Source organism: Trichechus manatus, unplaced genomic scaffold (genome assembly GCF_000243295.1).
Source record: "Trichechus manatus latirostris isolate Lorelei unplaced genomic scaffold, TriManLat1.0 scaffold00207, whole genome shotgun sequence".
NCBI classification, from domain to species: domain Eukaryota; kingdom Metazoa; phylum Chordata; class Mammalia; order Sirenia; family Trichechidae; genus Trichechus; species Trichechus manatus.
In genome coordinates, this window is record NW_004444143.1 from 593,938 (window position 1) to 599,718 (window position 5,781).

The window sequence follows — 5,781 nt, forward strand, 5'->3', positions numbered from 1 at the left end:
CGGGAACTCTCTAAGCCGTTCTGCCCCGCCAGTATAGACTACGATCTGGGGAGGCCAGACGTGAAGAGACCAGAACCCGGGGAGGAGTCGGAGACTAAGTCTGGACAGTCGCAGCGGGCTGAGAAGGGCGGTTGTGAAATTGTGATTGTGTGGCTTTGTCCCAGTGGTGTGTGTGTGTGATTGTGTGACCTTGTGTGTGCAGATGTGGGGTTTGTGACTGGGTATGACTCTGTCCCTGTGGTGGACGTGTGTGATTGTGACTTACACAAGGGTGTGGGGAGCTTGTGACTATGCAGGTGTGACTGTGAATCGCCATGATGGCTGTATAATTGTGGTTATGTGTGCAGGTGTGACTGTCCCTGTCCTTGGTGTGTGATTGTGACTGTTATTCTGTGTTTAGGTATAGAGAGTTTTGTGACTGTGCGGCTGTGACTCTGGCCCCTCTGGATTGTGACTGTGTGTAGCACTGTGGTGGTGGTTGGGGGTTGGGCAGCCTGTGACTGTGTGGCTGTGACTGTATATGTCACCGTGTAGGAATAAGATTGAGACCATGTGCAGCACGGTGTGTGTGGAGGAAGAGGGGAGGTGTATCTGTGACTGAGGTTGTGACTTCAACTTTCTGCCCCTGGAGTATGGACAGCTCTTCCTCCTTGACAGCAAAGACCCTGGCTCTTCTCTATGACACTAGGATTTAGACGGAAGCCCCAATCTCCTCTGACCTCCCTTTGTGTGTGTGTGTGTGTGTATGTGTATGAGGGGGGTTCAAATCGCCAACCTTTCTGCTAGTAGTGGAGTGGCTAGTAGTCAAGCACTTAACCATTTGCATCACCCAGGAGTCTGTTAATTTGTCACTTGTGTGCCTAGCCCAATATCCATTCTCTCCTTTATTGCAATAAAACCCTGATTTTGGTTGAAGGAACACCATGCCCAACTTAAAAACAGTGGGGAAAAAACCTATGCTTTAGCTTTCCGTACTAAAAACAAATTCGTTGCCCTCGAGTGGATTCTGAATTATAGTGACCCTATAGGACTGAGTAGAACTGCCCTATAGGGTTTCCAAGGAGTGGCTGGTGGATTCGAACTCCAACCTTTTGGTTAGCAACAGAGCTCTTAACCACTGTGCCACCAGGACTCCACTTCCAGTATCCAAAACCAATACCTTGCCAGCGAGCTGAATCTGACTCATAGAGACCTATAGCTATAAGAAAAAGTTTCTAGATAGGATTTCTCATCAAGTTCTTTAAAAGTGTGGGGATGAAAAGCTAAGAAGTTTCCTAAATACAGTCAAACACCTTGAGGGACAGAGTAGCAGGGGCGGGGGTCTGGGGACCATGCGTTCAGGGGACATCTAGGTCAATTGGCATAACAAAGTTTATTAAGGCAATGTTCTGTATCCTACTTTTGTGACTGGTGTCTGGGGTCTTAAAAGCTACCAAGAGGCCATCTAAGATGCATTAATTGGTCCTAACTACCTGAAGTAAAGGAGAATGAATAACACCAAAGACACAAGGAAAGTAGTGGCCCAGGAGACAGAGAAGGCTACATAAACCAGAGACTTCATCGACCTGAGACCAGAAGAACTAGATGGTGCCTGGCTACAACCAGTGGCCGCCCTGACAGGGAATACAACAGAGAATCCCTGATGGAGCAGGAGAAAAGTAGGGTGCAAATTCTAATAAAAAGACCAGACTTAATGGTCTGACTGAGATTGGAGGAAACCCAGAAAGCATGGCCCCTGGACTCTCTGTCAACCCAGAACTAGAGCAGTTCCAGAGGCCAACTCTTCAGACAAAGATTGGACTGGACTGTGGGACATGGGGTGATGCTCATGAAGAGTATGCTTCTTGGCTCAAGTGGATGCATGGGAGTAGATGGGCAGCTTCTGTCTGGGGGTGAAATGAGAGGGCAGAGAGGGTTAGGAGCTGGTTGAGTGGACATGGGAGGTCAGGGGTGGAAAGGGGGAGTGTGTTGTCACAGTATTGGGAGAGAATTAGGGTCACATAACTATGTATAGATTTTTGTATGAGAGACTAACTTGAAATGTAAACTTTCACTTAAACTACAATTAAAAAAATCTTATTAAAAGAAGTGTGGGGATGAGGCGGGACAGGCTCAGCGGTCACAGTTTCTTTTGGCCCTCTTCGTTTCTCCTTCATGCCTGGAATGTGGATTTGGTGCTGTATGTGGAGCAGCCATCTTATAACCCCAGCTTTACCATGAGAGAAAAGGTATGAGAGATCACAATATCACTTTAAATGAAAATAGAGGGTTTTAAATTGTGTATGCTGCATGTAAGCAGTTTGATTAAAAAAAAATACCTTATATATGCACAAAATGTGTAGCATTATAGTTTACTTCTTTGTAACTAGATAGTGAAGTCTGTGAAAGAAGGAGCTTCTCCTGTCTTTGTGTTTAGCTATTCAGTCTTCATCTACTGAAATGGTCATCACATAATTGGCTCTCAGTAAATATTTGATTGATGGAAGAATATTAAGTACTTAATGAGTGGTAGTAGTTATTTAGTTTATTTCTGGTTGCAAGGAAGAAGTGTGCCCAGATTGCCTTAGGTTTATGTTACTCTCTCTGGGATTACTCTCCCTGTGTTATCTCCCCCTCTAGGGGAGGGCAATGGTGTGGTAAGAGGTATAATAACCCAGAAGTCTTCAAACTGGGTACAGATTCACAGGACTTTTGATGTATAGTGAGAGTATTCACTGTTACTCACTGTCCTTTGTGTTTCCTTCAAGATTTACCCTATTAAACTTGTATATCTAATGAACAAAATATTGATAACCAGTATTTCTTGAGCATTTCAACTTGATTACTAATTTTGATTAATATAAATTCCTTAAACCATTTAAAGCTCAGTTATAACTTTGTTGTTAGTCGCAGTAGAGTCAGTTCCAACTCGTGGCAACGCCATATGTACGTGGTAGAACTGCTCCGTAGGATTTTCAAGACTGTGACCTTTTGGAAGCAGATCACGAGGCCTCTCTTCTGAGATGCCCACTGGGTGGGTTTGAACCACCAACCTTTCAGCTAGTAGTTGAGCACTTAACCATTTATGCTATCCAAACCAAAAAACCAGACAGACCCATTGCCATCAAGTCGATTCCAACTCATAGCGACCCTATAGGACAGAGTAGAACTGCCCCATATGGTTTCCAAGGCTGTAATCTTTATGGAAGCAGATTTCCACATCTTTCTCCTGTGGAGTGGCTGGTGGGTTCAAACTGCTGACCTTTCGGATAGCAGCCGGGTTCTTAACCACTGATCCACCGGGCTCTTTATGCCATCTGGGGCCTCCTAATTATCTTTAGTAAGGCTTATTCTTTTGGATACTTCAAACAGGAAAACAGAGAAGATTGGAAGCAGGGAGGTTAAAAAGTAGGGGGCAGAGATAAAATTATGGTATCCAAGGAAGAGATCATGGTGGCTTGGACTAATAATATGTTGATAGTAGAGGTAGAAAGAGATGGGTTTAAGATGTAATTAGAGTGGAGAATGTCAGAACTTACTGTTGTATTGGATGTAGGACGAGAAGGGAGAATGAAAAATGACACTGAGGTTTCTGATTTGAGCAATGTAGTTAAGCTACATGCAGTTTGTTCCAGGAGAGAACTGTTGTGTGGCAGACACCTATGGTTTCTTTCCTAAAGTAGGTAGCTAGAATGACTTGTCACCATTATCCACTCTTGAGTGTGAGCCCCTCTAATGATTATCATATGAGGCTATCCTTTCATGCTAAGACCCTTATTATCTAAAAATTAAAGGGTGCAGGGATAGGTAATGCAGACTAGCAGTAATATTTTCTGAAGATAAGAACTTGGTGCTCTGAGTAGAATTAGGTGTTTGCTGGGTTTTCTCTGAAGTGAATATCAGGATAAGAATCTGTTTCCCAGTGCCGTTGACTCTACAGCCTTTTCACCTGAATTTCCTTAGACATGCGTGTGTCCTTCCCAGTTCATTCTGTCTCAGAGTTTACGTTCAGAGGCTTTGACTTCCCTCTCCCAAACTATATTGCGCCCCTATATTCTTCCACCCTCAAATTCACTCTTCAGTGGGGATTATTACCTGTTCTGATTTAATGAAAGTAACTGTAGGAATATAATGACTATAGTGGAAAGTGCACAAGAAAATAAATGACAACTTTTTGATTCTTAAAAGCCAGCTGATCCAAAGGGGAGTGTTGTAAAAGTGTTCTTAGGAGAACTTTCCCTTTACCCGTGACACTAGGGAGGAATAGAGATGGCTGTCTGATTCTCACCTGGTGAAGGATCTGGACTGCACCGAGGGAGCTGGCCTGAGGCAGTCTTGGATCCTGTCCTGCGGAACGTCTGGAGGGGCAGTGTGACCCACCAGACAGGGCTAATCACTGTGTGCTTGGGGGGAAATATAACGATTTTAAATGGCATCTGTTAAAAGAATGTGGCAGCATCAGGGCTTCCCCTGCAGTTGGAAGTCTCCAGCAAGGTATTTGCTTAGAAACCCACAAAAGCCCATGCCAATAAGAAAATCTACCAAGGCAGGAGAGAACCAAAATCTGATTACAACAGTATCAGTTAAGTAAGACCTTTCCCGCCACTTACCTTTCTTCCCTTCATCTGCTCCTACTTCAGGAAGGTTGAGACAATCCAGTATTGGAGGAAGATGAAAAAAAATGGAGGGGAAATAAAGCAGCTCCTCATACCCTCTTCCCTACTCTCGGCTTCCATCTTTAAGAGTGGATTGTAGAGTACTTGACACCTATTGGTTTGTTTTCCTTTGGAGGCTCAGGAGAAACTGGTACAGAGAGAGTTCTATTTCAACATTCAATTGGTAAACTGAAAGCTACTTAAAATAAGAGACTTCAAGAAGTTGTTGGATATAAAATACACCAAAATCAATACATATAATAGTGTGTGTGTGTATATATATGTATATATATGCATAACATACATGATTTAATTGAGGAAAAAAAAAAGGACTCCAGCAATAACAAAGATCTAAGATACTAAGGAATAAAACAGCAAGAAATGGGCACAATCTCTATGAAGAGAATTTGAACATGGAGAGACCCATGAGAAACCAAGCAAGTAAAAAAGTATAGGATAGAAAGCCTCAAAATCCTAAAGTTTTACAAACTTTTTATACAGATTTAATGTGATCCCAATCTGGTAATTATTTTATTAAACACAAGTTGATTCTGGAGTTCATATGTGTAAAAACAGCATGGGGCACGGTCTGACCTCCTCTACCTTCATAAGGGGGAAGGAGAACCAAGATCAACAGCCCAAGGCTGATTCCTATGAGGTGGAGGTCAGACACGCCTTGTCTCTGTGCCATCTTTACCAATTCTGACACCAACCATCCATCCCACAGTGCTCTCTACTTCTCTGTTGGGTTCGATAATTCATTGTAATGGCCACACAAAACTCACAGACAATTCTCATGATTATGAGATTTATTAGGGAAGTAACAGGTTACAATTCAGGCTCAGGAACACTCAGGATACAGTTCTTCCATCCAGACAGCCTCTTCCCAGCCATGCTTCAGGCATGCCTCTCTGGCCCTCAGCCTCTGTCCTACTCAGGCAAGTGTTACAGAGCTCTTTTAGCTCTGCTGATAAGTGCCCAGAGGCACTCTACTCTGCCAACAAGCCTCCTGCCCAAAGGCACTCAGCTTTCTCTCTTTGTGGGCTGGGAAGCCCACCACGCTGTCTCCTGCCAAAAGGCACTCAGCTTTCTCTCTTTGTGGGCTGGGAAGCCCACCACGCCGTCTCCTGCCGTTGTTTCTCTGCCA

The 5,781-nt window shown here is 43.8% G+C and overlaps 1 protein-coding gene across 1 annotated transcript in view; it reads right to left on the minus strand.

The window, feature by feature from the left end:
• LOC101344748 (zinc finger protein 260) overlaps positions 1–5,781 on the minus strand; it is a 43,944-nt gene that overhangs the window by 12,980 nt on the left and 25,183 nt on the right. The gene's annotated exons all lie outside the window — the stretch shown is intronic.